Source organism: Gorilla gorilla, chromosome 4, assembly GCF_029281585.2.
Source record: "Gorilla gorilla gorilla isolate KB3781 chromosome 4, NHGRI_mGorGor1-v2.1_pri, whole genome shotgun sequence".
Taxonomy (NCBI): domain Eukaryota; kingdom Metazoa; phylum Chordata; class Mammalia; order Primates; family Hominidae; genus Gorilla; species Gorilla gorilla.
The window spans coordinates 38616350-38628418 of record NC_073228.2 but is presented as its reverse complement, the minus strand read 5'-3'; the positions used below and the strand labels follow the sequence as shown (position 1 = coordinate 38628418).

At 40.8% G+C, this 12069-nt stretch overlaps 1 pseudogene; it reads left to right on the top strand.

Annotated features, from left to right (window-relative positions):
* The first annotated feature begins 7244 nt into the window (after positions 1–7244).
* LOC101128331 (phosphatidylinositol 4-kinase type 2-alpha-like) lies at positions 7245–9107 on the top strand (annotated as a pseudogene).
* The last annotated feature ends 2962 nt before the right edge of the window (positions 9108–12069 follow it).

The following is a 12069-nucleotide window of genomic DNA, read 5'->3' as shown; positions in this document are numbered from 1 at the left end:
ACCTGGTGAGGAGGAACACGGACTAGAGTACCGAAAGCATAATTATGGTGTTTAAAAAAACGTCATTGTGATTTTGATAGAGAGGGAAGTTCTATAGGATACCATCAGATATGGATAGCAAATGGTCAAGAGGATTAAGGAATGAGCTTCCTAGATTTAAAGCATAGACAACCCCAGGAAATAAATAGTCATTAAAAAGATTAAGGAGCATAGTCATATTTCACAGAACATATGGAAAGACTTTCAAATAGCTTGGGTTAAAAAGCCAGTCAGATGGCTATTTATAGAGAAATAATTAGTGAGAGAGACTACACAAGTCAGAGATTAGAAATCAGTTATTTAGGTTTGATATGCAGCCCTATTTAGAATAAAAGTGCAATTGATTTGGTAGAACTTTAAAGAATTTGCCACAGTAAGTACTAAAGAACTGAAAGTAAACTGTTCAAGCCATCTAGATAAAGCTCATAGGGCCTTGAAATCCTTAATTCTAACACAGTTGATTTGAAAGTGGGAGATGTTCATTCTACAATACATTTCTTATAAATATAAAGCATAGCACCTCCAAAATCTTCTCCGCCCTCACTATGTATTTGGTTCTTCATTTAAAACTGGAAAAGCCACTGGGGATAAACAAAATAAAATAAATGACAGAAACCTCTAGAAATATGAGAAAAAGTTTCCTGCAAGGGGGCATTTAATCTGGTGACCTGAATTCTCTGTACTAGGGGTTAAAACACTTGCTTATGCTTCTTTGTCTCTTAAACAACACGAAACACCAATACTGATTTATTACTATACTAGCTGTAATTCTTGTTAAAAGAAAAGCCTTAGACAAATGTAATTTAACAGAGTTTAGCTGAGCAAAGAACATTTGGTAAATCAGATAGCCTGAACCAGAAGAGGTTCAGAGAGGTTACCCTGAAGCTTCATAGTAGAAGATTTATTTATGGACAGAAAAACGAAAGTGATGAGCAAAAAATGGAAGTGGTTACAGAAATGGCTGGATTGTTCACTTTTGCTATGCTTTAGCATGGAGCTTGGTTAGACTGTGCCCCTGCCCGTCAGGTCTGTGGAACACTGAACTTGAGAATGATGATTTAGGGTACGTGGTAGAGAAAATATCTAAGCAGCAAAACATTCAAGATTTGGCCCTGCTGCTTCTAACAGCAAATGCTCATGTGTGTGAACAAAGAAATGACCTTAAACGGGAATTTACATTTAAAAAAATTGCAGACTGGCTCTGTGATAGTAAAGAAAAGCCTGTTTTCTTGGAAGGAATTCAAGCAAGCTGCAGAAATTTGCATAGCTAAAAGGAAGGTAAGCACTGATAGCCAAGACAATGGGAAAAAAGGCCAAGATGGCATTTTAGAGAAGTTCCTTGCACCCTCTCCCATCACAGGCCTAAAGGCCTAGGAGGAAAGTATGGTTTCATGGGCCAGGCCTAGGGTCTGCTGCTCTGCACACCTCAGGACACTGCTCCCCATATCCCAGCTGCTCCAGATCCAGTTGTGGCTCAAAGGGAACCAGATATAGCTCAGGCTACTGCTTCAGAGAGTGTAAGCCATAAGCCTTGGCAGCTTTCATGTGGTATAAGGCCTGTAGGTACACAAAGTGCAAGAGTTGAGGCTTGGGATCCTCTGCCTAGATTTCAGAGAATGTGTGGAAAAGCCTGGCTGTCCAGGAAGAAGCTTGCTGAAGGAGGGAGCCCTCATGGAGAACCTATACTAGGGCAGAGCAAAGGGAGAATGTGAGGTTGCAGCCCCCACACAGAGTCCCCACTGGGATACTTCCTAGTGGAGCTACAAGAAGAAGGCCACCATATTCCAGACCCTGGAATGATAGATACAGCAGCGGCTTGCACCTTGCACCTGGAAAAGCTGCATGAACTCAACCCCAGCCACTGGGAGCAATTGTAGGGGCTGAAACCTGGAGAGCCACAGAGGCAGAGCTGCCCTTGGCTTTGGGAGCCCACCCCTTGCACTAGTGTGCCCTGTATGTGAGACAAAGAGTCAAAGGAGATTATTTTGGAGCTTTAAGATTGAATAACTTCCCTGCTGGGTTTTAGACTTGCACGGGGCTGTAGCCCCTTTCCTTTGGGCTATATATCCCTTTCAGAATGGGAGTATTTACCCAATGCCTGTACCCCCAGTGTATCTTGGGAATAACTAGCTTGCTTTTGATTTTACAGGCTGACAGGTGGAAGGGACTTGCCTTGTATCAGATGAGACTTTGGACTTTGGACTTTTGAGTTAATATTGAAATGAGTTAAGACTTCAGGGGACTATTGGGAAAGCACAATTGTGTTTTGAAATGTGAGGAGGACATAAAATTTGGAAGGTCCCAGGGGTGGAATAATATGGTTTGGAAATTTGTCCCCACCCAAATCTCAGGTTTAATTGTAATCCCCAAAGTTGGAGGTGGGGTCTGGTGGGAGGTGATTGGATCATGGGGGTGGAGTTCTCAGGAATGAGTTAGCACCATGCCTTTAGTTTTGTTCTCATGATAGTGAGTGAGTTATTCTGAGATCTGGTTGTTTAAAAGTGTGTAACACCTCTCCCCTCACTCTCTCTTGCTCCTGCTCTAGCCATGTAAGACATGGTTGCTTCTCCTTCACCTTCTACCATGACTGTAAGTTTTCCAAGGCTTCCCCAGAAGCAGCAGCCACTATGCTTCCTGTACAGCCTGCAGAACCATGAGCCAATTCAACCTCTTTTCTTATAATTTACCCAGTCTCAGGCATTCCTTTACAGCAATGTGAGAACAGACTAACACTAGCTGAGGCTTTGATATAAACCCAATATTGTCTCCCAATGAGCTAGATAAGGCAAAATATGCATCACAAAATCTTATGTGAACCTATCTGAAGATTTACCCAAAGTATACTTGATTCTTTTTCTTTATGACCCATACTTCAAGTTTGTTGTTTTGGGCAGGGAGGAGGGACAACAGCAAAGAAAGTTAAAACTAAAGGAAGCATATTAAGAGAAAAATGAAGGAAGGTAAAATGGTTTCTTCATAAGGCTCATAATATATCTAGTTTTATCCACTCAACTTTGACTTTTTGAATAAATAGAGAATGATATCCCAAAGAAGGAAGCTATCATGAGAGAATTCAGAGAACAAACAGGATGTTGAAAGCTAATTAATTCCTCCTCCTACTCAGGCATTAATACTTTTTTTAGTATCATGGTCCCCAAATGCCCTTGGAGTTGTTTCTTACACTAATGCTCTCACTGTTCTGATTGAAGTGGGAGTTACGATCAGGATCTCTTCAGTGGTAAGATTGCAGAATTTATATATTTTTTCTTATTTTTGATGGTTCCTTTCAGATAAATTGTCAACTTGAATTTTGGCCTTTACTGGTCAGGTGCCATAGTTCTTATTTATCTTACCTTCATTTATGTACCAGTATTTAATCTCGCAGATGTATTTGCACATCTATATCAAACCATGTTTTTTAGTTCTTTATGCCCATTTTCTCTATGCTTCTTGACTTTATGCCTGTTACACAATCATCCTGTACTTTTTCATGTCCCTAATAAGATTGAATGCCATTCATAGAATTCTAGTCTTATCTTTTAGAAAATCTTACATCAATGTTTCTCAAGTATTTCTTAACACATTTCTCTCAACGTCAAAGTACACTGACAGGGTAGAGGGATCAAACAGAAAGACTGAAGTTGTCATTACATTCCTCTTAGTATTTTAAATTATATTAATCTGATATTATATAAACATTTGCCTTAATATAAAAATTAAAGTGGTGCTTGTGTGTCTTTTTTTTACAATGAATAGTTTGAATTTGATACTGCAATGGATTTATCGTAGCATGCTATAGTTACTTTAACTTTAGCACTTAGTTGCACTTGTATATTTTTGTTAAAGTGATGGATTGTTTGTTAGCATGTCTCCTTTATATTGTCTTTTCCATCAGATAATTTAGTTTGTTGCCAGTGGTCAGTATTACCAATTTAGAAGGAGGACTAAAGGGATAATGAGGAGTATAAATAAATAAAGGAGAAAGAGGTGGAAAAACAGGAAAAGGAAAACAGACATTTCCATAATGTATAGTCTTTGCCACTCTGATTGCAGAACATCTGTGTAATTGTTCAACCTGTGCATAGCAACTCTATAAAAACCTCTGTTGATATGCATCAAAACAAAAATACTCTGTAATAATTTCATATCATGAACAAACAATTCATTTACATTTAATAAGACAGCTTGTATGTTAATTCAGAGAAATCGGGTGCTACAATCTTAGAAGATAAATCTAGCTGATTTGTAATTAACTCAGGTTTATATCAATAAGAATATATTATGTTAAAACTGAAAAAAAAGAAAGAACAATAGCAGTTATCTCATCTGCATTAAGCATGTTTCATTTTTCCTGGTATACATCCTGTGGATTTTACAATACTTATGAGATAGTGTAATTGTCAGGTCTCTTAATTTATGGCTTGTTTTCACCACAGAGGATGGTTTTCTCCACTGCTACACAGACCCTTACAGATAAGATGGCTAAGTTTCAGAGGTGTGGAACCCCGGCTTCCTTTGCTGAAGGTGTTTTCTAATGATTTGTGAGTTTCAAGGCTATAAACAGAAGTTTTGAAGTACTTGAACACATGTTCCATCCAGGGTATACTTGGCAATCAAGGTCCATTAGCTTTAAGCAAGATCTAGAGGATCTTTAAAGAGAACTCAAACATTGGAGAAAATGCAAACACATGAAGATGAAATAAATAGAAAACAAGCTAACTTAATGATGAAAGAGAATTTTAGTTTATGAGTTTCTGAAACTGATGAAGAACTATAAACGGATTGCTCACAATTTACAGCTGGATCAAGCAATGCCTGTGACCTGCCTGAGAAGACCGAACACTAATGCCGTGGCCTTGAGGGTTTCAATGGGATTCCTTACATCTCAATGTAAAAAATCTAAATCTAAGTGGAGAATGCTTCCATGAAAGCCATCTCTGAGCCACTGGAAAATGTTGTGTTTCATCAGAAAGTGAAAGTCATCTCCTGATAATAGTAATGGTAGAGCCAATTCCCATCATGAATAAAGAACACACCTTTCCCCCCAACCAAGTTTTTCAAACCAGGTGATTCTATGTTTCTTATGTGAACTTAGGGAGAGGGAAGGTTTCCACAGAGATTAACGCTGTTGATTACACTGATGATTAGGCATTCTGAGTCCGTTTTAATTTACCCTACAAAGGGTAAGTGACATTTTATTTTCTTGCCAGGTTCTGACAAAGCTTCATATTCACTATACTTATTTTGCATCTTACATGGCACATGAAGTCAAGAAGAGGATTGAAGAATCATTTTTTTTAGAAAAAAGCATTTCTCAAAGAAATTTTGAAAAGCTTGGCAATCCCTTTTATACCAATTAAGATATTCAAGCGTCACAGTAGATTCCTAATCTCACCATGGTGAAAAACAGTTGTCAGTTATCGAAGCAAGAGTCTAGAACTGCAATAGCCAAACACACACACACAGCTTGCTTCTTTTCAATTCACTCAAAAATAATTTGTATTCATCTGCAAAAAGTGTATAGTAATTCATGGAATTTTTTTTATATTAAAGTTGTCAGTCTTTCTATTGTTTTTGTTGCCAAACCATCACTACATCTCCTTTCCTATATCTTTATCTATTTTCTTTCTGTAATTACAGTACAGAAAGTGTTTACAGTGTACAAAAAGTGTTTACCAAAAGTGTTTTACTTTCTGTAAAAATGGTACCTAAAGATACGTAGAAAAAGAAAGCATTTTATTTCTGAATTGCACTTTTGTTACGAGCAAACCCTGTTATACTCCTCATCAAATGCATTAGACATACCATCCTGGCTTAGCAGAGGTGCTCTTGTAATCTATGTTCAGGCTCCTCCTTAGAGTGACATCTTCTCCACTAGAAACTGACATAAAGAGATAGAAAATAATGTATTGTTTTCATTATTGTGTACCTGAGTTAAGTTTTATATACAAAAAGTGTTTAGTATAATGGTCTAGTAATAAATAGAATGTCAGTGTGTCTTTGTCTTTTAACAGGGAAGAGGTAGATGGAGAGATGGAGATGTGGTACAACACTGCTTCACAATCTTCATGAATTTCTGTAGAGCTTAAGGAAACCATCTAGCCTACAGTATTTAACAATAAAGATCAATAGCACAGAGTCCCTATGATACATTGCATAGCTTCATACAGGAAGTGTTTTAACCTAAAGCTTTTTAACCAATTTTATAAAATTCTATGTGCATGGCGTACTAAATTTTCTCCGCTGTCTTGGTGTTTTAAAAGACTCTGGTAAGTAGCATCACTGTCCAAAGAAAATAGAAATACTGGAGAAAACAAAAAATACCTAGTGGTTATACTTACTGAAATAAAAATGCTTCATACTCTGAACATATGGGTCTTTAATAAAAGTTTAAAAAACGCATTCTTTTGAAGTTTCAATACAGCACATTTTGAAAACTATTAGTTTTATGTACATATTTGGGTTTGCTTACCTATCAAATTTTCCCCACATTAATTAAAATTGGGCATCTTTTGGACTATTATTGCATATTCTTCTAGGATTTATTTAAAATGCCAAAATAATTTTATATACAGAATAATGGCATTATTTAAAACAATGGGGAAAATACAACTTTGAATTTGTGAAGTTGGTTTTATCATTTCGTTATACTGAAAGAGAAACAATAACTGATTATGCTAACAGTACCATCATGAGAATTTTTAAATTTGTTTTAATCAATGAATAAGAATATTTTGTACCTCATTATTAATACAGAAATGACTGTTTGTAATTTTGTTTGTTTCTTAGTAGGATATGTTTTTCATCTTCTCCCTAACAATCTTTTTAGTCTTCTTACTTAGTAATTGTTTTTCACCCTAAAATGCAATTGTTAAAGATAAAAATTAGTATTTTCTAATCTAAAAAACTTAAAAAATTACTAGAAGGGAATTAATTCCATCCAATTGAAAATAATTATGTCTTTATTACAGATAACCACTGGAGAAGAAAATAGGGACACAGCATTAATAACAGGGAACTTAAAATAGCTTAAAAGCTTTCAGAGAATTTTTGAATTTATGAACAACAATATGATAAATGTTATATTAATGTTGTAAAGGATGTGTTATACAGGTGTACATGTGGACTCATTTTATTTTAACGTGGTACTGTGGTACAAAATGGATTGTTGCAAGAAAAAAATAATGTCATCAGAGGCCAAAAACATGAGCAGTATTTCTGCAGGAAGAATGTTTCCACATCCAAACTGTGGTGGCGCAGGTCCAGGGTTTGCTGTGGCAGCACACAATGCTCAGGCCCACCAGGAGCTGAATGAATTCCTGGAGGACCTTGAGTTCGAGGCTGCGGTGCGGCAGGCAGAACTGGCCATTAAGCACATCATCTTTCCCAAGCCCCATCTACCAGGGTTCCAGCAGAAGCTACTTGTCAAGGACCCTCACGGGGTTCTGGAGGGTTACAATGGACTCATCCATCATTCTCTGAGTTGTGAGCCCATTGCTATTGCTTCTTTGTTGTTCAGAGGCTGGGGTTCCAGGGGAGCAGAGACAGAGAAGACTGATAACTGAGGCCTCTTGCTAGCTGCTTTGGATAAGAAAATAATTCTGAAGACTTGACAATATTAATATATGCATTTTGCTTTTTTTGCCAGTAAATAAAAGATCACTCTTGTCTTCAAATCCACGAATGAAGAGCCCCTATGGGCAACTTAATCCTAAGTGGATCAAGTGGTTGCAGAAGCTGTGCCATCCCTGCTGTTTTGGCCATGGTGCATACCTTGTCCTCAACCAGGGTTACCTCTCAGAGGCAGAGGGTGACCTGGTGGACTGAAAACTAGAATGCAACATTGTACTCCTCACAAAGGTAGTATACCTGGCCAATAAGACATTCAACTATAGAGCCATTGACAGAGTGATGTCCAGGGGCAAGCAGCTTGTGCTAGAGAAAGTGTCAAAAGTTGGGCAGTGGTTTAACCCCATCAGGCAACCCACCAAAGCTTGGCTCATTCCAGCTTTTTGTTGAAGGCTATAAAGGTGCAGACTATTGGGTGTGGCATTTTGAAGCAGAACCACTTCCTGAGAACATTAACCAGCAACTGATCCTGCAGTTCCAGCCGCTGGTGGTGCTGGATCACATCATCTGCGACACTGACAGAGACAATGACAACTGGTAAATGTGACTGTCCAAAGGATAGCTCTAGCTTTCAGCACACAGACTGGGTGATGGTGAAGGAGCCTGTTATCAAGGTGTCTGCCATAGACAATGGGCTGGCCTTCCCACAAAAGCAGCCTGACTCCTAGAGGGAATATCCTTTGCACCGGGCCTGGTTGCCCTGGACAAAAGTCCCATTCTCTTAGGAGTTCAAAGATCTGATCCTTCCAAAGATATCCAACCCAACTTCAAGGACTTGGAAGAGGACCTATGTGAACTCTTCAGGAAAGCTCCTGGGTTGAGTCTGGTGGCACATGCCTGTAATCCCAGCACTTTGAGAGGCAGATCACTTGAGCTCAGGAGTTGGAGACCAGCCTGGGCAAATGGGGAAACCCTGTCTCTACAAAAAAAAAAAAAAAAAAAAAAAAGTAAAAATTATCCCAGTATCATGGTGCATGCCTGTAATCCCGGCTACTTGGGAGGCTGAGGAGGAAGGATTGCTTGAGCCCAGGAAGTGGAGGTTGCAGTGAGCCAAGATCAGGCAACTGCACTCTAGCCTGGGCAACAGACTGAGACCTTGTCTCATTAAAAAAAAAAAAAAAAAAAAAAAAAAAAAAATCTGGTTTTGACAAGGACCAGTTTGATAAGCAGATTACTGTCATGCTGGGTCAGATCCTAAATCTGACTCAGGCCTTGAAACACAAGAGTCCCCTGCACCTTGTCCAGATGCCACCTGTGGTTGTTGAGATGAGATGGCCCATTCCCACCAGCGGTTTTCTAGCGAATCCTACACACAGAGATTTCAGAGTTTCAAAAGTCAGAGGCAGGCAAAGAAAGCACTGTCTGACACTTGTGGGAGGAAGCCTGCGGAGTGGGGTGCAGGAAAAGCCAGAGAAGCCAGTGGAGAGCAGAACCTTTAAAATCCTTCCCATTCTGCTTGCCACCACCCTTGGGTCTTTCCTACCCACAAGGAGAAGCACAGTCAGGAAGAGTGAGTGCTCCTTGGCCCTTCTTAGTGCCAGGGATGCCTGGGAAGAAGCATCTCCCTTCCAGCATCTGCTGGTGGCAGGATGGGCAGTCCCTTCCTTCCCTGACACCTTGCTCTATTGTAATTATCTATTCTGCATCAGCAAAAGCAGACAAACAAGAAAACCAATGCTTGTAGCAGAGCCCCAGATCCCCTCATGTCAGAAACCTTTAATCCAGGCCTAAATTAGCATAGATCCAGACACTCAGCTGCCTTGCTGTTGCTTATTCCCACGAACCAAGACTGTGTCAGAGGGCAACTGGATGGCTCACAGTGCTGGAACAGACAGAAGCCACACCTTTCCTTTGGGTTTTTGCCAAGCCTTCTTCCCCTTCTCCCACCAGTGCTGTAGGGTGCCTGCAAACCTCTAAACAGTTCTCCCAGAAGGGAGGTTTTTGCTCTACACCTCCCAGCAGTTCTGCACACAATCATGGGGAACCTGTCTGCTCCCTGCCGTGCTGCAGCTTGTCTGTCTCTCAAGCAGAGGCAGAAAGAGCTAGTCTTAGCATTTATATTTTAATAAGAAGTTGACTCCCAGCATGTAAAAGTGATCCACATGGCTTAAATGTATGCTGGGAGCCGTAAGTGCTCTATGGGTGAACTTATCCCGCCTTGCTTCCTGAGTCCTTGGTCCCAACCATCTAATTTGTTCCTTTTGTTTTAATTTTTTCCTCCAACTCTTTTGACTTAAGAATTCAGTTTCTTCTGAGTGTGTGTCTGTGAGGGTTCTGGGGTGAGTCTTGGTTTACAAGAGGACAGGATATTATTATTGGATTTCTTTCTATGCTACCACTGCTGATTGGTGGAAGTAACAAGACTTGTGTTCTGCGCCCTGCCTCCTAATTGGCAGATTCCCTTTACTCTCTGACTTGTCTCAGGCCAGTTTCTTCATGGCTTCTTGAGAAAGACAGGGTCCAAAGGAGAGAGGTCTACAAACTGTCCCCCAGTTCCTGCCCAGCCCAGTGCACATCTTCTTGCTTCCTTGTAACTTTTTCCCCTGCTACCCAACCCCACTTGCCAGGTGTTTGAGCCCTTTCTACACCAAACCAAAGAATGGCCTGAGGAGGAAGTAAAAAGGGTGCCATCTGTGGATGAAGGGCAGCTGTGTTCATATGCCCTGTACTACTGAACACTTCACAGTTCTGGCACCTTGAGATTGGTTAATCAACTCAAAAAGAAACTATCTTGAAGGTTTGAAGAACAACCAAAGAAAGGGAGCAAGGACTAGGGCTGTGTATCTTCTGCTTACCCAGCTTTGGAGCAGAGATGTGTCAGCTGGTCCTGGTTGGCCTCCTTCCAGTCCAGCCTGCAGGAGTCTGCTTGTCACCTGTGATTATTGAGGTGCCTGGCAGAGGGAAGGCCATTCCGTGAGTGCCACCCAGCTGACAAGAAGAGTTTCTGTGCATACCCTATGGACAAAGGCACAGCTCACCTGCCTTCCTCAGCCTTGACAATCCCATGCAGCTGACTTGGACCCTGGCCTTGGGAACAATGTTTGAGAGAATACCCGTGCTCTGACTGTAGGAGCCAGTAGGGGATCCAGGTGTGCATAGCTGTCTGTAGACATCTTTACAGAAATCTGTTGGTAATGCCCCCACTTGGTGCTCAAGAGAACCTTGGGAGTCTAACAAGGAACCTGGCTGCCTTACCTGGCCACATCCTCCATGCCAGATCTGCACATTGTCTTAATCCAGAGCAGCTCTGTGATCAGAAGGAAATTGGGCCCTATGTAAGGGAGCTGGCCCTGGGCCTAGCAGGCAAAAGAATGTGGGGTGTCTTTTCCTGGCCTGTTTCCATTCTCCCTAGAAGCCTGTGCTTACGTTGCATTGAATGTGGATGCTAGAAGAGCCAGTGGTCCAGAGTGCCACAGAAAGCTTCTGGGCGGCACTTCATGGAATGGCATGGTCCCTCTGCCGGCCAGCATCAGGGAGTGGAGGTTGGGCTGTGAGAGTGCTACTTCCCCCTGTGTTGTTTTTCTGATGCACTGTAGAAATTGTACATAATATATTTAAATCAATGAAAACGTATGAATAACAAATCCAATTCTGAAACAAAAAAATAAATTTGTAATGATGAGTATCCTGGAATGGAAGGAAGACAATAAAGAAGATGGAAACCTAACAGCATGTATGTATTAGTCCATTTTCACACTGCTATAAAGATACTACCTGAGACCAGGTTATTTATAAACAGAAAAGAGGTTTAATTAACTCACAGTTCTGCATGGCTGGGGGAAACTCAGGAAACTTACAGTCATGGTGGAAGGCGAAGATGAAGCAAGGGCCTTCTTCACATATTAGCAGGAGAGAGAAAGACCGCAGGGGAAACTCCACTTTTAAAACCATGACATCTAGGGAGAACCCTCTCACTATCAGGAGAACCACACGGGGAAAATCATCCACATGATCCAGTCACCTCCAACCAAGCCCCCTTCCTCTACACGTTGAGATTACAATTTGAGATGAGATTTGGGTGGGAACACAGAGTCAGGCTCAGTCCAGGGACACCAGCTACAATGCAGTACCTTACTTATTAGCAAGATTTATGAAGAGAGCTATGAACATAAACACCTTCAGAGTGGTTTCATCAAGCGAAGTATTCAATACCATGATCAGAGTTTCCAAGACCACCCTCTTTATTTACCTATAGAACCCAGATGAGACCTATTATACAGCCTGCCCACAACGTTCTGTGTGACCTCTGCCTCTTTTTTTTTTTTTTTTTTTTTGAGACGGAGTCTGGCTCTGTCGCCCAGGCTGGAGTGCAGTGGCGCGATCTCAGCTCACTGCAAGCTCCACCTCCCGGGTTCACGCCATTCTCCTGCCTCAGCCTTCCGAGTAGCTGGGACTACAGGT